We start from the raw sequence: 27277 nt of genomic DNA on the forward strand, positions 1-27277 counted from the left end.
TTGAACAAGATCGGTAAATGCATGTCCGAGAAATGGTTGAGGACGTGATTAATACTGGTTTTTTTTTTACAACGAAAACAGTCGCCAGTCTACCTTTTGGCCATCTTAGAGGAATCGCAAAATAAAGTGAAGTGCACGTAAATGCCATCATGTGCTGTGCTTGTGCCAAGTTTGAACAAAATCAGACCATGCACGTTCAATAAATGGTTGGGGACATGTTTAAGTAACAAAATGGCCGCCAGTCGGCCGTCTTGGATCTGATCTCGAAAAGAAATGACGTGCATATGTAACCATCATTCATTATTTGTGTGCCAAGTTGGAACAACATGGGCAAATGCATGTCTGAGACATGGTCGAAGACGTGGTCAATATCGGGTTTTTTTTACAACTAAAATGGCCGCCAGTCTACCAGTCCGCCATCTTTGATTGCATCGTGAAACCAAAATAATGATGTGCATATGTATACCATCATGTATTGTATCTGTGCCAAGCATGAACAAAATCCGCCCATACAACTCCGAGATATGGTTGCGGACGCATGGACTGAGACCAAATTCCACAAGCCCCCGTTTTGGACCAAGTCCAACTGGGGCTCAACAAAAAACCTGTTAGTGTCTTGTTAGGGGAGTATAGTACGGTAGTTACGATACGGTAGGTAGTTTTTATCGGTAGTGTTTATCATGCGTGTCAGTTTTGGCCTTCAAAAAATAAAAGGATGGACTGTACATATACATATCTTATCATCTTCTATATATATAAAAGAAAGTTTTTGTTTGTTTGTTTGTCTGCGCAAGCTAATCTCTTGAACGGTGAAAGATAGGAAGAAATCTCCAATACAAAAAATGTCGGGACGGCCCCCGGAAGGTTTTAGGCTAGGTGGCGAGGCCGGTCGAGGCCCACCCACCTCGGCCGGGCTGGGCCCATTTCACAATTAAAAGGTGAGCTGAATTTTAGTAGTCAATCTTCTACGGCCCCGAGTAAAAGCTGAATTATCTATCTATAATTCCAGCAATCTCTGTGTGTATGTTTGTATGTTTGTATGTTTGTATGTTTGTATGTTTGTATGTTTGTATGTATGTTTGTCTGTGACCGCTGTTTCTCGACAACACTACCGGTCCGATATACTTGAAACTTGCCAGGTATATTGCTGGGGACCCGAGGATGTGCCTTTTCAAGGTTTTAAATTAATCGCAGAAGTAGTTACCGAGCTATGTCCAAAAAACGATTCAACCAATCAGAGAGCAGCGAGCTATCACGTGTGCCGAACGTGGCGAACAGACTCTGCCTCGGATGGCACATTTGAGAGCGTATTCATTTATTTCACGTTGGAAAACTATGTTGCCGTTAAACTATGTTTTAAAACTAATTAAAACTAATTTGCGATTCATCGTAACTGCGATTTGCGACCTTCCGGACAGTCAAATGAGGACGTCACTTCCGGACTTACGGATAGTCATAGTGACGCTGAACGTGGCGAGCAGACGCTGCCTCGGACGGCACATTTGAGAGCGTATTCATTTATTTGACGTTGCAATCTGTGTTGATTGTTGTAAGGTACGATCGATTGTAGTACATACATATTTATATTTTGTACATATTCATTACGGGCACGTCACGGGTACGGGTACGGTACCGGGTATGGTACGGTTACGGGTACGCCACGTACGGGCACGTATATTGCTGGGGACCTGAGGATGTGCCTTTTCAAGGTTTCATATTAATCGGAGAAGTAGTTACCGAGCTATGGCGATTTAGCCGTTCGCCGTTCGCTTTGGCTTTGCGAATGGACCAAACCATTCATGTAAATAGAGGGGGGGGGGGTTCTGTGGTCGTTCGCTTTGGCTTTGCGAATGGACCAAACCATTTCATGTAAATAGAGGGGGGGGGTTCTGTGGTCGTTACTGCCACGCGGTTTGGAATGTTTTTCCGAACGGGCACCCACGTACGGGCATGCCCTAGTAGTAGTAAATGCATTCATAGAGAACCAAAAATGTCGGGACGGCCCCCCGGAAAGTTATAGGCTAGGTGGCGAGGCCGGTCGAGGCCCATCTCGGCCGGGCTAGGCCCATTTCACAATTAAAAGCTGAGCTGAATTATGGTAGTCAATCTTCTACGGCCGCGAGTAAAAGCTGAATTATAGTAGCAAATTCATTCAAAAAGAACTAAAAATGTCGGGACGGGCCCGGGAAGTTTATAGGCTCGGTGGCGAGGCTGGTCAAGGCCGCTTCGGCTGGGCTGGGCCCATTTCGCAAATTAAAAGCTGAGCTGAATTATAGTAGTCAATCTTCTACGGCCACGAGTAAAAGCTGAATTATTGTAGTAAATTCATTCAAAAAGAACCAGGGCAATGCCGGGTGCTTTCAGCTAGTATATTATTTTAAAAAGTATTATACGTTTACGAGAAACGAACGAAGAACCGGATAAAACGAAATAACTGAAAAATATACATCAAGTGATGTCACCGCCAGTTAGCTGAGATAGTTCTTATCGTGTTCTCACTCCATCGGATCACGCACAGCATGCCGTTTCTGTGAATTGAACGAGCTTTATTGGGAGCTCACGCAAAACGCATCAAGCTCAAGGAAATCAGAGAGCGAAGAGGAAAAAGATCATCAATGCGACAAAAAGGCACAACTGAGCATGCGCGGGACGGCGCCAGACGACGTCACGTCCTGTGTGCTAAACCAACAACAACCAATACTGACGCACCTAATATGTCACCACATGGAAACTATTTGGGGACGGCCTCCATTGTCGCCTCCAGCATGCGTTAAACACAAACACATTTTTATCTCGGATTTGTTATCCTGGTTATCTTTATTGGTTTCTAGTCTACAAAAGATAGAGTAAATGAAAATTGTTTTTCCTTTTATATTGCCGAATAGACCCACAATGCAATTCGTTTCCGGGAAAACATGGCGGCCTGCAGGGAAGGGTATGTGGGTCATCACTTGATACAGCAACAGGTGTGTACTGAATACCTGTGCGGCTGTGTGGACAGAGGAAAAAGGAGACATATCCTTGGATACACTGCAAAGATGGAAAACTATGGTGTAAACTGTAAAGTGTGTGCGAAAATTTATAATATATCACTAGCGATGCTAAATACTAAATTATACATTATACCACATGTGACATTAAAGCGCGGCGTTACGCGCGCTGCTTGTGAGCAAGGAGGAAGCGGACAAGCGGTAACATATAAACGTCTTTATTGTAAGACTACACTGTAACACTGAACTTCTCCGGGCTGGTCGCCCGGGGTATATCATGAGGCCACGCCTACCCCTCGGGCGTGGCCACCGCCCACTTGGTGCGTGGAATGATGTCACCACGCCAGTGGGCTTTTGTGTCCGCCACACGCGCCCCCCCAGAATTCCCGCGCACCTGGAGGGCCAGTTTGCGGGGCAGACGAATGACCCGGCCGAAGCGCCCCCTGGCGATCGGCGGCGTCCGGGGTGCAGGGATACCAGGTGGGATGCCCCTGGCTGCCCCTGGGATGGGTGCAGGACCGGGGGGCGCCGTGGCGGCGGGGCTGGGCGGTGCCGGGGGTCCGCCCGCAGGAGGGCGGCCCCGACGTGGGGGTCAGGCCACTGGCGGTGGATGGTCCACATCGAGGTGGGCCGGCTTGAGGCGGTCTACCGAAACGCGGTCAGGAGTACCGCCGATGTCCAGGGTGAAGTGCTTCTCCCCGGTCTCCAGCACGCAGAAAGGCCCGTCGTACGGGGGCCGCAGTGGTGTCCGATGGGCATCGTGGCGGACGAAGACGTACTCCGCCGTGCGAAGCTCCGGGGCGACGTGCGTCGGTGGGTGCCCGTGGCATGCCGTTGGCACCGGGGCGAACCTCTGGGCGGTCTCTTGCAGAGCGGAGCGCTGCTGTGCCGCGGACCATGGTGCCGTGGAGTCGGGGAGGAACTCGCCCGGCACCCGCAGCGGTTGCCCGAAGACCAATTCCGCCGCGGATGCACGCAGGTCCTCCTTGGGCGCCGTCCGGAGGCCCAGCAGGACCCAGGGGAGCCTGTCGACCCAGCCGCCGTCGCTGAGGGTGGCCCGGAGCGCGGCCTTCAATGAGCGGTGAAATCGCTCACACAGGCCGTTAGCCTGGGGGTGGTAGGCCGTGGTTCGGTGCAGCCGGACCCCGAGCCCCTGCGCAACCGCCCCCCAGAGCTCCGAGGTGAACTGGGGGCCGCGGTCGGATGAGATGTCTGAGGGGGCGCCGAACCGGGCGACCCAGGTGGCGATGAAAGCCTGCGCGACATCGGCCGCCGTTGTCGACGCCAAGGGCACGGCCTCCGGCCACCGGGTGGTGCGGTCCACCATGGCGAGGACGTAGGTGAAACCCCACGAGGGGGGGCAGAGGTCCCACCAGGTCCACGTGGACGTGGTCAAACCGGCGTTCCGGCACCGTGAACGGGGCCAACGGGGCCTGGGTGTGCCGGTGCACCTTGGCGCGCTGGCACGCGAGGCACGTCCTGGCCCAGCCGCGGACGGCCTTCCGGAGGCCATGCCAGACGAACTTGTCGGCGATCAGCCTTTGGGAGGCCCTCGCGCCCGGGTGGGACAGGCCGTGGATGGCGTCAAACACCTGGCGCTGCCAGCCCGCGGGCACAATGGGGCGAGGACGCCCGAGGGAGACGTCGCACAAGAGGGCCGCGCCCGCGCCGTCGAACGGCACCTCGGTGACGCGGAGGCCCGTGACGGCGGTCCGCAAGGCCTGGACGTCGGGGTCAGCGGCCTGGTCCGCTGCCATCCGGGCATAGTCGATGCCGAGGTGGACTGCGTGGGCGACGGCCCGGGAAAGGCAATCCGCCACCGGGTTGTCCTTCCCCGCGACGTGCTGGATGTCCGTCATGTACTCGGACACGGCCGAGAGGTGACGCTGCTGCCGGGCCGACCACGGCTCGGTGACCTTGCCCATCGCGAAGATCAGCGGCTTGTGGTCGACGAAGGCAGTGAACGCCCGGCCCTCGAGCAGATGGCGGAAGTGCCTGACCGCCAAGTGAAGTCCGAGCAACTCGCGGTCGAAGGTACTGTAACGGCGTTCGGGCGGGCGAAGCTGCCGGCTAAAGAACGCCAGCGGTTGCCAAGCTCCACGCACCCATTGCTCGTGCACCGCGCCCACCGCGTAGTCCGAGGCATCGGTGGTGAGGGCGATCGGTGCATCGGGCGCCGGGTGCGCGAGCATGGTGGCGTTAGCCAAGGCGAGCTTCGCGCCCGTGAACGCCGTGTCCATCTGCTCGGTCCAGGTAACGTCGCCTTTGCCCGGCTTACCTCGGAGAGCTTCGTGCAGGGGGCGCAGGAGCTGGGCGATACGGGGCAGGAACCGATGGTAAAAGTTCACCATGCCCAGGAACTCCTGCAGCCCTCTGATCGTGCGGGGGCGCGGAAACCCCTTCACTGCCTCCACCTTGGCCGGCAGGGGGACGGCTCCGTGCCTGGTGACACGGTGCCCCAGAAAATCGATTGTGGCGGCGCCGAACCGGCACTTTGCGGGGTTCACAATCAGGCCATGCTGGCCCAGGCATTCGAAGAGCGTGCGGAGGTGCTCTTCGCGGGACGCGCTGGTGACGAGGATATCGTCCAGGTAGACGTCAACAAAATCCAAGTCGCGCAGGACGCTGTCCATCAGTCGCTGGAACGCCTGAGCCGCATTCTTCAGACCGAAGGGCATGCGCAGGAACTCGAAGAGTCCGAATGGCGTGATGACCGCCGTCTTCGGGACGTCCTCCGGCCTGACGGGGACCTGATGGTAGCCGCGTATGAGGTCCACCTTCGAGAAGAAGGACCTGCCCACCAAACGGGCGGAAAAGTCCTGAATGTGGGGGACGGGGTAGCGGTCGGGAGTCGTGGCGTCATTGAGACGGCGATAGTCCCCGCACGGTCGCCATCCCCCGCCGGGCTTCGGCACGATGTGCAGCGGCGACGCCCAAGCGCTCTCTGAGCGCCGAACGATGCCGAGTCGCTCCAGGGTAGCGAACTCCGCTTTTGCCACCGCCAGCTTCGTCGGCTCGAGGCGGCGTGCCCGGGCGTAGACCGGTGGCCCGACGGTGGGGATGTGATGGGCCACCCCGTGCTTGACGGCCCCCGCCGAGAAGGTGGGCCGCGTGAGGGCCGGGAAGCCGGCGAGGAGGCGGGTGAATGCGTCCGCTGCCGGAAGCGTACAGACCAACGTGGCCGGAACCGAATCGTTCGGCAAGCCGCTTGGCAAGCCGCTCGTTGAGCTGGGCAACGCACATGCGAGCGAGCTGAACGTCTCGGCCTGGACAAGCCGTCTGCGCTTGACGTCGACCAGGAGCCCATTAGCGCACAGGAAGTCTGCGCCAAGCAGTGCCATGGGCACGTCGGCGGTGACGAACGTCCATCGGAAAACCTGCCCTCCAAACCGCAGAGAGAGGCAGCGTTTTCCGTACGTACGGATGGGCGTCCCGTTCGCGGCAAGCAGCACGGGGCCCCCACCCGCGGCGTGCTTGTCTGACGTGCCGGCAGGAATGACACTCACCTGTGCTCCCGTGTCGCACAGGTAACGGTGCCCGGAGAAGGTGTCCGTTATGAACAGCAGGCTGCTCGAACGGCCGGCGCTCATCGCCACAATTGAGCGCCGGCCCGGGCGTTTCCCGACCCGTTGAAGGAGCACGGCGGATGACACCGCCGAGCTTCGTGGCCGAACTTGGCGTGGAACCAGCACCAGGTGGTGGAGCTGGAGGAGCGCAGCTGGCTCCGCCAGGCCGGTGGAGTCGACGGGTTTCCCCGCGGTGGCGGTTTTCGCCGCGGCGGTGGGCGGGGCGTGGCGGCGTTCACGAGGTGCGTATCAGCATGCTGCTGAAACTCAGCGTGCTGTAGAAGATGATGCTGTGGAACAGCAGCGTCGAAGGCCGTGACGGCCACGCCAACGCTCGCCCGCGTGTCCGAAGCGGCGAAGTACTTGTCCGACTCGGCCACCAATGCTCGGGGTTCCGTTAGCCCGGTCCCGGCCAACGCGAGGCGAACCTGCGCTGGAAGTTGGCGACGGAAAAGCGCCCGGAATAGCGAACCGGGGGCTTCGTCGCCCAACAGTGACAGCATATGGTCCATTCGGACCGACGGGCACGTCTCACCGAGCTCGGGGAGATCCAGGAGGCGGTCGGCCCGTGCGTCGTCCGTGAGGCTGAACGTGGCTAGGAGTAGCCGCTTGAGTGCCTCGTACTTGTGGCCGTCCGGTGGGTGGCGAAGGACGGACACAACTCGAGCGGCCGTGCCGGGCCCGAGGGAGGCGACGACATGGCAGTAGCGCAGGTCGTCGTTGGTGAGGCGCCGAAGCTGAAATTGGGCTTCGGCTTGAACGAACCAGACCTCGGCCTGGGCCTCCCAAAATTCGGGAAGTTTAATCGCCATTGACTTGTCGTTGCGTGTGGAAGGATCGCTACGGCAGATCCAACGTCGAGGGTCACCAGTAAAGCGCGGCGTTACGCGCGCTGCTTGTGAGCAAGGAGGAAGCGGACAAGCGGTAACATATAAACGTCTTTATTGTAAGACTACACTGTAACACTGAACTTCTCCGGGCTGGTCGCCCGGGGTATATCATGAGGCCACGCCTACCCCTCGGGCGTGGCCACCGCCCACTTGGTGCGTGGAATGATGTCACCACGCCAGTGGGCTTTTGTGTCCGCCACAACATGGTACATATAATATAAAGCTAACATAAGAAACATATTCGTGATGTACTTGTAATATGACCCGACTGCAAAGCCAAAGCCTCTTGCCACTATTTTACCCATCACTATGGCATCAGTAGGTTAGGTAGTTGGTAGTAGGTAGGTGTAGTAGGTACCGTACCTAGTTCAAAATGACACCATTTGCATTCTGGATGAGATTAATATTTATAAAATTAACTTCTTGATTAATTCGGTGAATTCCGTCTCAACTTCGGATATTTCCGGCCGTGAAAAACTATCCCCTACGGTCGCGAAATTTCTAAAAAATAATTCTTCGTCAAATTTTTTTTTTTTTTTTTTTTTTTTTTTTTGTATACAAGATCGAGGCTCGTGAAAGAGCGAACATTAATCACACAGAAAGACAAACCGACACATAAAACATATAACATAGGGAGCGGTAGACAAGATGGGGAGAGAGGGGGAAGGACACAAACACAACATTTGAGAGCAGGGACCGAGAGACATGGAGACATCGAGAGATCTGAGAGAGGGCGAGGGCTTTGGGGGGGGGGGGCGTGGGAAGGGGGCGGTGGGAGAGGTATAAAACATATGGACACTGCCAGGACTTCCAGGAAAGAAGTTGGAATTTCAAACAAGGTGGATCTGGGGTGAATTAGCGGGGGTAGAAAAGATCAAGGTTTTGGATGGGGGAAGATAAGAGATGGTGGTGAACAGCTGTTTTAAAGACCTGGAGGGAGGAGTGGGATTGAAGGGAGTGAGGGAGTTTGTTCCAGAGGCGGGAGAAAAGAGGAATGAAAGAGTGAAGGTGAGCAGAGAGCCGAGATTTCGGCAGTTTAACCATCAGAGGGTTGCTGGCAGATCTTGTGCGACCTGTAGGAATATTTGGGGGACAGAGCACAGAGAGAGCTGGGGGTGCAAGGCCGGAGAGGAGTCGGTAGAAGACAGAAAGACCACCTACCTGCCTGCGGTGAGTGAGTGAAAGGCCCTCAGAGATAGCTTCATCGCGGGAGATTCCAATAATTCTGAAAGCTTTGGTTTCAACAGCGTGAAGCCGAGCTAGGTGTGAGGCAGGAGCACCGGCCCATAGGGGAGAACAGTATTCCATTGAGCTGCGGATGAAAGCCTTGTATGTGGTGAGGAGCTCAGGTGTGCCGAGGAAGGACTTCGCACGACGGAGGATGCCCAGTCGGCGACTGGCTTTGGAGGCCAGCTTGGAAATGTGGTTTTCCCAAGAAAGATCATGGCAGATAGTGAGACCCAAAATCTTGAGCGACAGAACTTCTTGGAGAGGATTGTTGAGAAAGTAGATGGGAGGGTTGTCCAGTCGATCTTTTCGGAGAGACATAGTAAGAGTGTGAGATTTGTCAGGATTGAAAGACATGTTCCACTTGTTTGACCAGTCTGTGATTTTGTCCAGGTCTTCAGAGAGTGAGGAGGCAGCAGACTGCCGATCTGAGGGATGAGGAATGGAGCGGCAGAGAGTGGAGTCATCAGCAAAGAGATAGAGAGGATTTTCGAGAGAGTCAGAGAGATCATTGATGAAGACCAGAAAAAGCACGGGGCCCAGAACACTGCCTTGGGGAACTCCAGCCTGAACAGGAAGAGGAGATGAGAGAAACCCATTCAGGGCCACACGTTGACGACGACTAGAGAGGAAGTCCGCCAGCCATGCGTGGAGATTTCCATGGATACCAAAGGAGGAGAGTTTGGTGAGCAGAGCGGGGTGCCAGACCGTGTCGAAGGCACGTGATATGTCGAGGGAGACAGCTCTAATTTCCTGTTTGGCATTGAGGACCTCCATCCATTGTTGAGACAGCAGAAGCAGCATGTCCAGAGTAGAGTGACCTGGTCTGAAACCAAATTGATGATCAGAGATCAAGCCATTGGAGAAGAGGAAAGATTTCATATCCGAAGCAATGATGGATTCCATGACTTTGCTGATAATTGGGAGAAGGCTGATTGGTCTGTAGTTGCTAGGATCTGTTTTTGCACCTTTTTTGTGCAAAGCGGTGATGTTGGCTGATTTCCAAGCAGATGGCAGTTGACCTTGAGCAAAAGAGAGGGTGAAGAGAACAGAGAGAGGGTGAGATAGAGCAGCAGAGCAGGATTTTAGGACCCGTGGGCTGATGCCGTCGGGTCCAGTTGCAGAATCAGAGTCGAGGGTTGACAGAAACTTTTCCACCTTGTCAGGAGGAAAGGACACGGAGTCCAGGAGCAGCAGGGTACGACTGGGTATGGTGGGTACAGAGAGGGATGGGTTTGGTACACAAGATTTAGAGGCAAACACAGAGTTGAGGCATTCAGCTTTTTCACGTGCGGAGTCAGCTGTGTAGCCGTTTGAGGTAAGGGAGGGGATGGAGGGGGAACAAACACCAGAAACGGATTTGACCAGACGCCACCAGGATTTGGAAGAGGGAGACAGAAAAGAGAGTTCGGTCTTGAGAACGGAGAGATATTGTTTCCTGGCTCTCCTGAGGGTGGAGAATATTTGACGTTTAGAATATTTGACGCCGTTTTCAGCCTCCGAAACATTTTTCTTTGAATTTTTTTTTTCTAAACTTTTTTTTCTCCGAAGCTTTCTTTTTTGAAATATTTTTTTTAATGCTCAAATCTCATTGGTTCCGGTGTTTGGTGAAGATTTTCGTTGAAGATAACCAGGGCCCATGTGGGCCCAGGGAACGAGGTTGGTCTTAAAGTATTTTAATTATAAATTAGACGTGCATAAGATTGTGAATCGAATAAAGACGGGTGAAACAAACTCCTATTGAACTTTTTCGCAATTTCTTATGCATACTTCCGCATCTGCAAGATGGCGGCCTCCATGGAGCTTTTTGGTGCGTCAAAGCTTCGAAATTCTCAAAGGATCCAGCAAAATCTGGCTTTTCAACATAATACGCGTTCATTCACAAAACCGGCTTCGCCGGCTATTAATCAGCGCTAATTTTTGGTCCTCTGACTTCATTAATAGACCAAGGTAAGCGGTGTATCGGGAGCACGTTTGCTCTGTAAGGCTGGCAGGTCAACTTTCCCATGCAGTTTTTGATAAATTTGTGTTGACTATCAAATTGCACCATGTTCTTTATATAATGCTAACCTAAGAAACACATTCGTGATGTACCTGTATTCATCGGCGCTATTTTATTGTTTATTTGACTTCATTAATAGACCAGGGTAAGCAATGTCTATTACATTTTTATGCATTGTCTATTATTACTTCTGCTCTGTAAGGCTGGCAGTTCAAATTTCCCATCCAGTTTTTGTTAAATTTGTATTGACCTTCCCTTCCAGCTCTAACTGATCATTTAAAATAAATATAAACTTGTACTCGGTTCCTTTTTATTTATACTTGTTGGGTTCTGACTTCTGATTTACAGTATATATTGTCGCATTCACCGCCGGAATTAACACCCCTGGGTGACGGATGGCCAACCGAGCGTTTGCTCTGAGGCGTTCACCCAAACTATGGCAGCTCCTTTTACACGCACGAGGGTGGGGGGGGGGGGGGTGGGGGGGTTAAAAAGCTTACCTGCACGGGTTTCACTGGGGCGTTGTCGAACCCACGACAAATAAACAAGACAGACACGAATTGGAAAATGTACAAATTATGCGTTTAATAAAAATAAATGCCAGGCTAACAGAACTGTACGTTAAACTAAAATTCCTAAATTGAGACGTCTCCTCACGGACTCATGAAATGGACACGGGGAGAAATAAAATAACGAAAGTAAAAATGTGTGTGGTGCATTTGCCTGCTACTCCATGATCTCCTCAAGTGGTCCCCGATCCCCGCCGGCTGCCGCACTGGTCACCGAGTCCTTGCTTGGGAAACGCCCAATGGCGTGAAGTTGCGTTCCCCCAGCGGCATGAGAGAGAGCAAACGCATCCGCTTGCGATCAAAGCCAGGACCAAGAGAGCGAAAATGGCGGCGCTCTGCCTTTTTGTCCCTCGTGCTGGAACGTTATATGATGACGTCCCGCGCGTGCCAATCAACGAGCGCCATCGCATCGCTCCATGGCCACGACAAATCTTCACCTCCCGGGGCGGGGCCCACGCCCCCCCTTGCGATGACTTGGCTGGTGGCGTCAGTGGTAGTTGAATGTCCGGATCCTGTTGATGATTGTGTAGTTTATTTAATTTAAGCACTGATCGCATGGCTGGTGTTGCTTGTGTCATAAGGAACGAAGAGAAAACCACAGAGCAAACTACATACAGGGGAAGTTACCTTATACCCTAACTAATTAGCTTCGCTCCACCCCTCACATGGAGACACTTATACGATCTTACCAGACATGCGGGGTGACTTAGTTACATTGAGGTGTCTACACGGCATACGGAGCACACTACTCTACACAATCCTACTGGGCCTAAGGTATTCCAATGCCTTCCCCCCATAAACATAACAATATTCAATCAGAGCACAAAATATATTTGGCTGACTACCCCAACCATCCTCCCTCATCACCATCCACCCCATCCCTCCTCCAACATTCCTCCATCCCCCCTCGGCACCCCCGATCCACCATCACCACCACTAACCTACATCCACAATTACCCCTCCCTCACTCCCGGAGAAAGCAGACATATATGGTCCAAGATGCATATGCCTCTGCAGCGACGTGTGGTGAAGCACACTGATCCACGCTAGTAATAATGATGCATTAAACCATCACGCATGTGTGAAACTAAATTGCCTCGATCAAAACAAATTCCCAACCATTTGATTGCAGGTCTTCGCCAACACTTCTGTAGCCACTGTTCAGTCCTGACCTCACCACTCGTGACAATGCTCTGTGGGGATACGTCAAACACAGGGTTGCGGAACATCGCATGAACTGAAATTACACATTCAAGAAGCATTTGGCACCATAACACTTGGTATTTTGGGACCATAACACTTGGTATTTTAGCACATAACACATGGTATTTGGTACATAAAACATGGTATTTTGGCACCATAACACATGGTATTTTGGTACTATGAAACATGGTATTTTGGCACCATGACAGATGGTATTTTGGCACGTAACACATGGCATTTTGGTACATAACACATGGTATTTTAGCACCATTACATGGTAGTTTGGTACCATAAAATATCGTATTTTAGTACAAAACGCATGGTATTTTGGCACTAAAACACATGCTATTTTGGCACCATAACACATGGTGGTTGGTACATAACACATGGTATTTTGGTACATAACATGGTATTTTGGCACCATAACATGGTATTTTGGTACATAACACAAGGTATTTTCGCACCATAACATGGTATTTTGGTACATAACACATGGTATTTTGGCACCATAACATGGTATTTTGACACCATAACACATATTATTTTGCGTTGGTTTTTCACACCACACGTGTTGAAAAATTATCCTGTGCCGCGACAACGGTGGATGTCATACGTATGCACTCAATATCTAATAGTCCTTGAGCCAACCGGCCATATTTTGAAGTGAATGCTCCGGCGGGGGGAGTAATTCTCATTATGATTTTCCATTAGACCAATGTCTCAAGTGTCAGAAAAGGTGTGATGGACATCTGAGAACGGTAGCTTAGTGCCCGGATGGACGCCATCTTTGAAACCACCCAGCTCGAAAATGCCCATTTGGTGGGGTACATTGTTGCACGTGTATCTGGACTTCTATACTAGCTATCGATGTGCGGTTGACGACTAAATATACGTCCGATGTGTACCGTCTAAATAAAAAATAATATGAAGCATTTTGTTTTAGATTAATTATTATAAAAATCAATTATCGAAAAAAAATCATATATTTTTCAATATTTTATTATTAGACTTGTACTTTTTTTAGTGAAACAACACTGGTATGATTTTCCAAGTTATGCATTGTGCTACACCGTTTATCTGTCTATAAAAATAACTCAAAAACTAAAACATATCATCCACCACGAGTGTACACAAAAAATATATGAAAAGGCATGCACTTTCCACAAACCGAAACTATGTCAGTTGGAATTTCCCGCCGATAATCAACCCACAGAACCCAGTGCCGAAAGTGACGTCAGTCTATTCTATATCTATATTCTATATTCTATATCTCAGTCTGAGATTTGTTGCGGTGACCTGATTAATTTCTGAGGGGGGGGGGGGGGGGGTGGGTGGCTTAAGAACTAAAAGTGAACATGTTAGATGGCGCCACATACAACTCTATTATAGAGTTGTATTGTGGCGCCATCTAACATGTTCACTGACTTGGATGAGTATGTCTGTGTAAGCTGGCGAGCTTTTCGGATATCGGAGTAATCTAACGTCAGTCTTTTTGTTCTTTCAGCTGAGATGGCCGGTGTCGAGGTGAAACGGGCGAAGATTGAACCTGAGTCCAGAACGTGCATCCTGTGCAGCAAGAAGTCGCCACTCTCTGAACTAAGCAAGGCAGCGGGCAACAGTTCTTGGAAGACATTGTGTGACGCAGCCGCAGTTAGAAACTTTTATCCAATTCTAAAGCTAGTCCAAGAAGGCGCAGTTGAACTTCCTAATATTCCAATATTATACCATAGGGCTTGTAGATCAGACTTCACTCACAAAAACCACCTAGCTACTTTGACCAATGCAGCTAGAAGTTCTTCAGTTGATACTGGCGATGCGGTGCGACGGCGATCATCACGGGAAGAGACAGGATCAACTTCAACGGTCTACGATGATAAATGCATTTTTTGCCAGCGTGCTTCAAAATTCATAAAAGGCAGTCGTACCCGTGAAACAGTTGTCTTGGCTGTTGAACTTCGAGCAGATAAGACAATAAGAGATGCTGCGACAGCTCGCAATGATGAGAGAGTTTTGGCATTGACTACACGAGATATGGTTGCAGCTGAGGCTCACTACCACTTCTCCTGCTATAGAAACTACACACGGCCCCAAAAACCTCAAGTAGAAACTGACATTGAAGATAATATCGAGAAAAAAGAAATGATACGATGTATATTCAATTTCATTCGCACTGACTTGTTCTTGAACCCGAGGATTGTTCCAATAGTTGATGTTGCAACAGATATCCTGTCTTCAGATACATTTTCAGTTGATGTTCGTGACTCCATCAAGAAGAATCTGCAGCGCACATTACAAAGAGAGTTTGGAGAATCGCTCATCTTCTTCAATGTGAAACACCGTGTATACTTGATGCCCGATAATCTGACAAAGTGAGAGATTGCTGCAGAGTGCGTAAACCTGAAAGCAGAAGTGAAAGCATTTGAACGAACGGACGGTGAAAGTAACATTGTGCGTGCAGCTACTTCACTGCGACACCAGATCAAAGATGCTCATTACAATGAACGTTGGCCGCCTCAGCCAGCAGAACTCACTTCAGATTACGTGAAGATACCAGATTCTCTTCGTGTATTTCTGCATACTTTGATTTGCGGGAGTGGGGGTAGCTCTGCGCGTGCCGACACACTGGTATGGTCGATGGCTCAAGATATCATCAATGCTGTACACCGGGGTACCATCAGAACATCGAAGCATGTCCTACTTCCGTGGGTCATGAAAACGCTCACCGGTAATACAGAGGTCATCAGAATATTGAATCGACTCGGGCACGGATGTTTGTACACAGTTCTGGAAGAAATCGAGACAGCGCTATGCATAGACAAATTAGCAAGTGTGGAGAAAGATACAGTACCACTTCCGTCACATGTGCACCCTTCGGTCCCGACTGTATTAGCATTCGATAACATCGACAGGCTAGAGGAATCGCTGAGTGGTGGCGGAACATCGCATCGCGTCAACGGTATCATCGTCCAACCGAAGTCGCAGTCGTGTTTGCCGCCCCAACCTCCATCGGCAGTATCCAAAGCAGATAAGAAGCGATCTATCCCGTCATCCAGCGATTTACTTCCAATATACAGCGGTGGGAAACGTGAGGGCCCACCTGCAATCAAGCCTGCAGATCTTTCTGACACTCTTGCAGGCGCAACATCCCTTGCGCAGCGCCGAAATCACGTATGGATTATGACTCGCATGCTGGAACCATGCGACCAGACAATCAGTTCGTGGACTGGTTTCAATATCATGACTAGAGATCGTGTTCAGGTGACGGAAGATGTAGTTGGCTACCTGCCGACTATAAACGCGCCTGCCACAGATATGGCAACAGTGCAAGAAATCCTCAGAGAAGCTCTGAACATCATGTCATCACTTCAGCTTGAGCGTATACCGGTGGTGCTAGACCAGGCACTATTTGCTAAGGCGACCGAAATAGCATGGAAAGATGTCGATCGATATGGAAGAATCATGCTCATGATGGGGAACTTCCATACCATCTGTAACTTCATGTCGAGCATTGGGAAAATGTTTGGAGATGCAGGCCTTCGGGATGTAGCTGTTGAGTCAGGAGTAATCGCTGAAGGTTCCATCAACAGGGTTCTGGAAGGCAAGCAATACAACCGTGCTGTGCGACTCCACAAGTTGATGTACGAGGCACTAATGCGCATCATTTGGAAGGGCTTCCAGGTGTGGATAGAAAGCAATCATCCTGACAAGGAACCCCAGATTCGAAGCACTGACCTCAAAATTCGCAGCATCAAGGAGGATGTTTGCCACGAGACTCTCGCTGCTGCTCTCGATGATGATTCATGTGTACAGAGCTTTGACATGTTCGCGAAATACCTACATTTTCTGCGAACCAAACATGGAGACCTGGCTCGCTTCTGGATGATGTATATTGATATGGTAGAGACCCTGCTGGGGTTGATTCGTGCGGATAGAGAAGGCGACTGGATGCTTCACTTGGCTTGTGTCAGAAGAGTGATCCCTTGGTGTTTCGCAATGAACAAGGTGAACTATGCTAGATATCTACCAGTGTACTATGCACAGATGACGCAACTCCACGAAACATGCCCCGAGTTGTACAGGCATTTCAATCAAGGCTACTTCTCCGTACAGCTTAGACCAGGGAATCCATTTGCCAGAATCGCTGTTGATCAGACAACAGAAGAAACAGTAAACAAAGATACGCAAACAGCTGGAGGAACACGAGGTTTTAGTCTTCGACAAGGGGCTGTGTCACGATACTATCTAACTGCAGAAAATCGGGCTACTGCACTGAGGCAACTACGAGAAACTATCCTTGTGAATGGCAGCGACACATCTCACGCCAAGCACCCTGACTTGTCTACTTCTCGCATCAAACGTGATGAGTCTGGCGTCACAGCTATCTGTGATCTACTGGAAAATGACTGGACCAATCCATTCGCCGATGATCCGTCATGTCTTCACGGTATATCGACCGGAGCGGCTGCGAGGGAGGACGTTTCTAATGACCTACTCAACGCCCTGCAAAAGGGGGAAGCGGCGTATCAAAGCTTCCAGAAACGTCTTGAAGAGGGAACAGGCTTTCATGACACATTGAACAAGCTAAACTTGAAGACCTTTGGTAAGATCAAGCAGAAAGTTGTGAAGGGCACAAACAAGGAGATCGTCCTGAGAGCTGACAGACAACTGTTTGCCACCATGATACTCATCGCCAAGACAAGGAACCTCGACATGCAACTTGTCCTTTGTCACCCACTAGGGCCGTTACCATGGTCTTTGGCAAACGTTGATGGGTCAATGAAAAAAACGAACAAAGCTGCACTTGCGAAACACATGGAAGGTCTTGTGGAACCAGCCGAGAACGTTGACAAGCGAAGTGCAACAATAATTGATGCGATGGCTCTCATACAAAAGATGCATGGCGAGAACGACACGTTCGAAGAACTATCTGACCGCATCCTTGCTGCAGCGCTTCACGCTGGTCAAGGCAGTGAGCGCATCGATGTTGTCTTTGACACATACACAGAAGAATCCATCAAAGCAGCTGAGCGTGTGAACCGCGGTTCAAATGAAGGCATCAGTTTCAGCGAGATCAGACCCGCACACAAAATCATGAACTGGCGGTGTCTCCTTGCTTGCAGCCAGACAAAGGAGAAACTGGTTGTGTTTCTGGCGGAGTCGTGGAAACATGAAACAAATCGCGAAAAGCTAGGCAACAGAACACTGTATGTCACCTGTGGTGAAAAATGTCTGGTACTGACCCGCGATAGGTGGAAGTTGGTGCAAGCACTCGAATGTAGCCACGAGGAAGCAGACACGCGTATGTTTCTCCACGCAAAGCACGCCGCTACCCACTACAAGATGATCATCTTAGTGGCAGATGACACCGACGTTCTGATCATCAGTCTTCATCTCAGCAGAACCATCGATAGTCAGCTCTTCATCAGACGAGGAACAAAGGTTCGAGTCAGAATGATCGACGTTGGAAAGTTGGCTGCGGTATTGGGGTCTGGAGTTTGCAGTGCATTGCCAGGGCTTCATGCATGGAGCGGGTGTGACACTGTGGGTGCTCTGGCTAGCCAAGGAAAGATAAAGGCTTTGAAGCTTGTGCAAGCGAATGAGCTGTATCTTCAAGCATTCACAGATCTGGGATCTTCGTGGAATGTACCAACAGACGTCTTCAATAGCATTCAGGCCTTCACGTGTCAGCTGTACGCCAAGAACACGAAGATCGTCGGTGTTAATTCGCTCCGTTATCACATGTTCTGTGCAAAGAAGGGCCAGATCGAATCTGGACAATTGCCGCCTTGTGAAGACTCCTTGATGCAGCATACGCTTAGGGCCAACTATCAGGCGGCTATCTGGCGACGCAGCCTTGAAAACCTACCAGACGTCCCAACACCATCAGCAGGACATGGTTGGGAACTCGATGATGGCGGTTCGCTCACAATCCGATGGATGGCGGGTCTACCAGCTCCAGATGTCGTCTTGAATCTCATCTCATGCACATGCAGAAGGACGTGTCGACCGTCAGATTGCTCCTGCATACTGAATGGGTTGAAGTGCACTGTTGTGTGTAAGCTGCAGGGATGCTCCAACATGGTGCAGGATGATGCTATCGTGGCTCAGGATGCCAATGACTCTGATGGCGACTCTGATGATTAACTTTGTGTGCACTGTATATTGTATAGCATATGTTGTTCTCTATTATAATGCAGGCCAAATTGCCTGAAAATCTTTATAGACAGATAAACGGTTTAGCAAAATGTATAATTTGGAAGATCATACCGGTGTTATTTGACTAAAACATGACATGTTCAATGATACCTCCGCTTGCTTATTAGGAATATACATCGTATGGTGTTAAAATCAGCTCCATACGTCTTTCCAAACTCTAGTAATGAATAATTAATATAATTGGCGGCCATTTTGAAATCCAAGATGGCCACCAAAGTGCAGATTTCCTATGTAACAATTTCCGCCTGCTTATTAGATATCGTATGGTGTTAAAATCCTCTCCGTACGACATTCCTAACTTGCGTTATCGTCAGAATAGATAATGCCAGCGGCGGCCTAAGTCATTTTATGCCTCTTTACATTTATTTGTTGTAAACTCGTGGTGGATGATATGTTTTAGTTTTTGAGTTATTTTTATAGACAGATAAACGGTGTAGCACAATGCATAATTTGGAAAATCATACCAGTGTTGTTTCACTAAAAAAAAGTACAAGTCTAATAATAAAATATTGAAAAATATATGATTTTTTTTCGATAATTGATTTTTATAATAATTAATCTAAAACAAAATGCTTCATATTATTTTTTATTTAGACGGTACACATCGGACGTATATTTAGTCGTCAACCGCACATCGATAGCTAGTATAGAAGTCCAGATACACGTGCAACAATGTACCCCACCAAATGGGCATTTTCGAGCTGGGTGGTTTCAAAGATGGCGTCCATCCGGGCACTAAGCTACCGTTCTCAGATGTCCATCACACCTTTTCTGACACTTGAGACATTGGTGTAATGGAAAATCATAATGAGAATTACTCCCCCCGCCGGAGCATTACTTTTGGTCTGGCTCAAGGACTATAAGGAGGTATTGTAATTGTTGTATTACTGTAATGTGTTATTAGTCCCCTACTGGTGTACACCGGAGGGGACTATAGGTTTGCACGCCGTCCCTCCGTCCGTCAGTCTGTCAGTCCGTCAGTCCGTCATGCAAAGATCAGTTTTCCGGACTTTTTTTCTAAACTCTTAATGCGAATGACTTCAAACTTGGCACATGGTTTCCTCATGATAAGTTACAGGTCAAGTTCGAACTTCGACGTTTCGATCATTTTTGACAAAGTTATGGCACTTTGAACTTTGGGAATTCTGATAATTATGATGCTCATTAACTCAGTGCCATTTTAAGTTTTAATTTCCTTTAAAAACCATTTTCTCTGCAATAATTGGACCGATTGAGATCAAATTTTCACCGTAGGAGGGACTCGGTCTGTAGAATATTTATTGGTAATTATGACGTCACAGGTCACGTGGATCGGCCGCCATATTGTTTTTCGTAAAACATGAAAACCCCTTTTTCTCTGCAACGACTCCACGGAGCGACCTTGCGGGCTTATCAACGAGGCGAGGCGTGACACACATGTGCCTCAGCATACCTCAGATCAAGTTTGAAAACCAGCATCAACCGTGCATAAATTTGCATATTCGATCATTTTTGACAAAGTTATGGCACTTTGAACTTTCGGAATTCTGATAATTCTGATGATCCTTAACTCAGTGCCTGTCCTTCCTCATGATCCTTAACTCAGTGCCATTTTAAGTTTTAATTTCCTTTAAAAAAGATTTTCTCTGCAATAATAGGACCGATTGAGATCAAATTTTCACCGTAGGGGGGACTCGGTCTGTAGAATATTTTAATGGTAATTATGACGTCACAGGTCACGTGGTTCGGCCGCCATATTGTTTTTCGTGAAAACACGAAAACCCCTTTTTCTCTGCAACGGCTGAACAGATCGAGGCCAAACTTTGCAGGTAGAATCGCATACCCATGACGAACAAAAAAGTCAGCGAGCATGACGTCATGCGTCACATGGTTTCAGAGTTATGACGTTTTTAAGCATGAACATTTAAAACCGAGCCCCTCCCTCATTTTTGATCCAATCTAGGGGAAACTTCACAGATCTGTTCAGCATGTCAATCTACTAAAATGTCTTTTTGGAATTTGCGATAGGGCACGTGGTTTGGCAGATATTGTTAATTAAACGAAAAAAAAATAAAAAAATGGATATCTTGTTTATTCTAGAGTTCTCCTCAAGCCGCACTGCGCGTCCTCAGCCTCGTCTCGCGAACGTCAACAGCGCGACACAGCGCGCGCTTTCCAGAGGGGCGGAGCCAAGCCAAGCAACATATGTATACACATCGATCATTGATCGTGAACCGGAAAATATAATAAATTACTGATATTTAGCGACTCGAAAGGTTCTTTATCAACAACTTATTTTCTCGTGCTTCTGCTGACCTGTCTGCAAGGTGTATAAATCGAAGTCCCGAGTGCGAATCACAGGTGAGCCCGTCCTGAGGTAATTAGCGATTGGGAACGATTCAGAACCTGTGGGTAAATAACCCTCGGTAATTTCCCCAACAGTTTTCTGGACGACAGACTGCCGGTAGGGGACATGTATTGCAGCGCAATACTCAGAATGCTTGTTATTACTCCTGTCATTACTGTAATATATTATTTTTTACTCCTGGTGCTTTTGGTTCACCCTGGAAGATGGTATAAACAAATCTTCTATACGCTCCACGTATATATCTTGTATATATCTCCACGCATGGCTTGCGGACTTCCTCTCTGGTCATAGTCAACGTGTGGCCCTGAATGGGTTTCTCTCATCTCCTCTTCCTGTTCTGGCTGGAGTTCCCCAAGGCAGTGTTCTGGGCCCTGTGCTTTTTCTGGTCTTTATCAATGATCTCTCCGTCTCTCTGGAAAATCCTCTCTATCTCTTTTCTGATGACTCCACTCTCTGCCGCTCCATTCCTCATCCCTCAGTTCGGCAGTCTGCAGCCTCCTCACTCTCTGTAGACCTGGACAAAATCACAGACTAGTCAAACAAGTGGAACACTGTCTTTCAATCCTGACAAATCTCACACTCTTACTATGTCTCTCCGAAAAGACAGACTCGAAAACCCTCCCATCTATTTTCTCAACAATCCTCTCCAAGAAGTTCTGTCGCTCAAGCTTTTGGGTCTCACTATCTGCCAAGATCTTTCTTGGGAAAACCACATTTCCAAGCTGTCCTCTAAAGCCAGTCGCCGACTGGGCATCCTCCGTCGTGTGAAGTCCTTCCTTGGCACACCTGAGTTCCTCACCACATACAAGGCTTTAATCCGCAGCGCAATGGAATACTGTTCCCCCCTCTGGGCTGGTGCTCCTGCCTCACACCTAGCTCGTCTTCACGCTGTTGAAACCAAAGCTTTCAGAATCATTGAAATATCCTGCGATGAAGCTAGCTCCGAGGGCCTTTCACTTACTCACCGCAGGCAGGTTGGTGGTCTTTCTGTCTTCTACCGACTCCTCTCCGGCCTTGCCTCCCCAGCTCTCTCTGTGCTCTGTTCCCCAAATATTCCTACAGGTCGCACAAGATCTGCCAGCAACCCTCTTATGGTTAAACTGCCAAAATCTAGGCTCTCTGCTCACCTTCGCGCTTTCATTCCCCCTTTTCTCCCGCCCCTGGAACAAACTCCCCCACTCCCTTCAATCCCACTCCTCCCTCCAGGTCTTTAAAACAGCTGTTCACCACCACCTCTTATCTTCCCCCATCCAAAACCTTGATCTTTTCTACCCCCGATAATTCACCCCAGATACACTTTTTTGAAATCCCAACTTCTTTGCACAAAGTAGAACACAAATTTTAAGTTGTAATTTTTGGCAGGTAGTTTGGAATTTTCAAATACTCAACAGATATGGATTTCATTTGACAGGTGTGCAAGAATCTTCTAATTGTGTTGTAATTATATGTCGTGGAACAATTTGAATGTCATATTTATAAATTCTTCATACCATGGTCCATGGTTAATTAACTTGCTGACTAGAGAGCAGGTATACATGCATGAGCACAACCAACATTTATGATCTATTTATTTCTCTCTGCAACAGTAAATAAGTTTATTGTGTAGAAATCATGAAAAAAGAGCGAGGATGTAATCCAAATAAAATACAACAACAATGTGGAGATTTTGGCAGTGGACATACGTGGCACAGGTGTGATGGGCCAAATGCATCTTGCATGAAAACATTTTGCAATACACTTTAGAACTTCTTGAAACTATTTAACTTTGACTTTGTACCTTGTTTTAAGTTAATTGTTACCTGCCGATGAAGGCCAACAGGTGATACATATTTTCGCTTTGGAATGATTGAAATTTTTGGTTTATACATTATATCAAATGCTAAACTGTGGGTGCAATATGGAGTATTGTTTAGTTTATATATCAAACGCTAAACTGTGGATACAATATAGGGTATTGTTTGGTTTACAAATCAAATGCTAAACTGTGGGTGCAATATAGAGTATTGTTTGGTTTATATATCAAATTCTAAACTGTGGGTGCAATATAGAGTATTGTTTCGTTTATATAACAAATTCTAAACTGTGGGTGCAATATAGGGTATCGTTTGGCTTACAAATCAAATGCTAAACTGTGGGTACAATATAGAGTATTGTTTGGTTTATACAACAAATTCTAAACTGTGGGTGCAATATAGGGTATTGTTTGGTTTACAAATCAAATGCTAAACTGTGGGTGCAATATAGGGTATTGTTTGGTTTATATAACAAATTCTAAACTGTGGGTGCAATATAGAGTATTGTTTGGTTTACAAATAAAATGCTAAACTGTGGGTGCAATATAGGGTATTGTTTGGTTTATATAACAAATTCTAAACTGTGGGTGCAATATAGAGTATTGTTTGGTTTATATAACAAATTCTAAACTGTGGGTGCAATATAGGGTATTGTTTGGTTTACAAATCAAATGCTAAACTGTGGGTGCAATAGAGAGTATTGTTTGGTTTACAAATCAAATGCTAAACTGTGGGTACAATATAGAGTATTGTTTGGTTTATCTATCAAATTCTAAACTGTGGGTACAATATAGGGTATTGTTTGGTTTATATAACAAATTCTAAACTGTGGGTACAATATAGGGTATTGTTTGGTTTATATAACAAATTCTAAACTGTGGGTGCAATAGAGAGTATTGTTTGGTTTATCTATAAAATTCTAAACTGGGTACAATATAGGGTATTGTTTGGTTTATATAACAAATTCTAAACTGTGGGTGCAATATAGGGTATTGTTTGGTTTACAAATCAAATGCTAAACTGTGGGTACAATATAGAGTATTGTTTGGTTTATCTATCAAATTCTAAACTGTGGGTGCAATATAGGGTATTGTTTGGTTTATATAACAAATTCTAAACTGTGGGTGCAATATAGGGTATTGTTTAGTTTATATAACAAATTCTAAACTGTGGGTGCAATATAGGGTATTGTTTGGTTTATCTATCAAATTCTAAACTGTGGGTGCAATATAGGGTATTGTTTGGTTTATCTATCAAATTCTAAACTGTGGGTACAATATAGGGTATTGTTTGGTTTATATAACAAATTCTAAACTGTGGGTACAATATAGAGTATTGTTTGGTTTATCTATCAAATTCTAAACTGTGGGTACAATATAGGGTATTGTTTGGTTTATATAACAAATTCTAAACTGTGGGTACAATATAGGGTATTGTTTGGTTTATATAACAAATTGTAAACTGTGGGTGCAATAGAGAGTATTGTTTGGTTTACAAATCAAATGCTAAACTGTGGGTACAATATAGAGTATTGTTTGGTTTATCTATCAAATGCTAAACTGTGGGTGCAATATGGAGTATTGTTTAGTTTATATATCAAACGCTAAACTGTGGATACAATATAGGGTATTGTTTGGTTTATATAACAAATTCTAAACTGTGGGTGCAATATAGGGTATTGTTTGGTTTACAAATCAAATGCTAAACTGTGGGTGCAATATAGAGTATTGGTTGGTTTACAAATCAAATGCTAAACTGTGGGTGCAATATAGGGTATTGTTTGGTTTACAAATCAAATGCTAAACTGTGGGTGCAATAGAGAGTATTGTTTGGTTTACAAATCAAATGCTAAACTGCAGGTACAATATAGAGTATTGTTTGGATTATATTCAAACGCTAAACTGTGGATACAATATTGGGTATTGTTTGGTTTATATATCAAATTCTAAACTGTGGGTGCAATATAGAGTATTGTTTGGTTTATCTATCAAATTCTAAACTGTGGGTACAATGTAGGGTATTGTTTGGTTTACATATCAAACTCTAAAGTGTGTGTATAATATAGAGTATTGTTTGGTTTATATATCAAACTCTAAACTGTGGGTACAATATAGGGTATTGTTTGGTTTATATATCAAATTCTAAACTGTGGGTAGAATATAGGGTATTGTTTAGTTTATATATCAAACGCTAAACTGTTGGTGCAATATAGGGTATTGTTTAGTTTATATATCAAACGCTAAACTGTGGGTGCAATATAGGGTATTGTTTGGTTTATATATCAAATTCTAAACTGTGGGTAGAATATAGGGTATTGTTTAGTTTATATATCAAATTCTAAACTGTGGGTGCAATATAGGGTATTGTTTGGTTTACAAATCAAATGCTAAACTGTGGGTACAATATAGAGTATTGTTTGGTTTATATATCAAATGCTAAACTGTGGGTGCAATATAGAGTATTGTTTGGTTTATATATCAAATTCTAAACTGTGGGTACAATACAGAGTATTGTTTGGTTTATATATCAAATTCTAAACTGTGGGTGCAATATAGAGTATTGTTTGGTTTATATATCAAATGCTAAACTGTGGGTGCAATATAGAGTATTGTTTGGTTTATATATCAAATTCTAAACTGTGGGTGCAATATAGAGTATTGTTTGGTTTACAAATCAAATGCTAAACTGTGGGTACAATACAGAGTATTGTTTGGTTTATATATCAAATTCTAAACTGTGGGTACAATATAGAGTATTGTTTGGTTTATATATCAAATGCTAAACTGTGGGTAGAATATAGAGTATTGTTTGGTTTAAAGATCAAATTCTAAACTGTGGGTAGAATACGGAGTATTGTTTGGTTTATATATCAAACGCTAAACTGTGGGGAGAATATCGAGTATTGTTTGGTTTATATATCAAATTCTAAACTGTGGGTAGAATATAGAGTATTGTTTGGTTTATATAACAAATTCTAAACTGTGGGTAGAATATAGGGTATTGTTTGATTTATATATCAAATTCTAAACTGTGGGTAGAATATAGAGTATTGTTTGGTTTAAATATCAAATTCTAAACTGTGGGTAGAATATAGGGTATTGTTTAGTTTATATATCAAATTCTAAACTGTGGGTGCAATATAGAGTATTGTTTGGTTTATATAACAAATTCTAAACTGTGGGTAGAATATAGGGTATTGTTTAGTTTATATATCAAACGCTAAACTGTTGGTGCAATATAGGGTATTGTTTAGTTTATATATCAAACGCTAAACTGTGGGTGCAATATAGGGTATTGTTTGGTTTATATATCAAATTCTAAACTGTGGGTGCAATATAGGGTATTGTTTGGTTTATATATCAAATTCTAAACTGTGGGTAGAATATAGGGTATTGTTTAGTTTATATATCAAATTCTAAACTGTGGGTGCAATATAGGGTATTGTTTGGTTTACAAATCAAATGCTAAACTGTGGGTACAATATAGAGTATTGTTTGGTTTATATATCAAATGCTAAACTGTGGGTGCAATATAGAGTATTGTTTGGTTTATATATCAAATTCTAAACTGTGGGTACAATACAGAGTATTGTTTGGTTTATATATCAAATTCTAAACTGTGGGTGCAATATAGAGTATTGTTTGGTTTATATATCAAATGCTAAACTGTGGGTGCAATATAGAGTATTGTTTAGTTTATATATCAAACGCTAAACTGTGGGTGCAATATAGGGTATTGTTTGGTTTATATATCAAATTCTAAACTGTGGGTGCAATATAGGGTATTGTTTGGTTTATATATCAAATTCTAAACTGTGGGTAGAATATAGGGTATTGTTTAGTTTATATATCAAATTCTAAACTGTGGGTGCAATATAGGGTATTGTTTGGTTTACAAATCAAATGCTAAACTGTGGGTACAATATAGAGTATTGTTTGGTTTATATATCAAATGCTAAACTGTGGGTGCAATATAGAGTATTGTTTGGTTTATATATCAAATTCTAAACTGTGGGTACAATACAGAGTATTGTTTGGTTTATATATCAAATTCTAAACTGTGGGTGCAATATAGAGTATTGTTTGGTTTATATATCAAATGCTAAACTGTGGGTGCAATATAGAGTATTGTTTGGTTTATATATCAAATTCTAAACTGTGGGTACAATACAGAGTATTGTTTGGTTTATATATCAAATTCTAAACTGTGGGTGCAATATAGAGTATTGTTTGGTTTATATATCAAATGCTAAACTGTGGGTGCAATATAGAGTATTGTTTGGTTTATATATCAAATGCTAAACTGTGGGTGCATAGAGTATTGTTTGGTTTATAAATCAAATGCTAAACTGTGGGTACAATACAGAGTATTGTTTGGTTTATATATCAAATTCTAAACTGTGGGTACAATATAGAGTATTGTTTGGTTTATATATCAAATGCTAAACTGTGGGTAGAATATAGAGTATTGTTTG

The sequence above is a fragment of the Myxine glutinosa genome, chromosome 9, assembly GCF_964187855.1.
Source record: "Myxine glutinosa chromosome 9, kmMyxGlut1.1, whole genome shotgun sequence".
In the NCBI taxonomy this organism is placed as follows: domain Eukaryota; kingdom Metazoa; phylum Chordata; class Myxini; order Myxiniformes; family Myxinidae; genus Myxine; species Myxine glutinosa.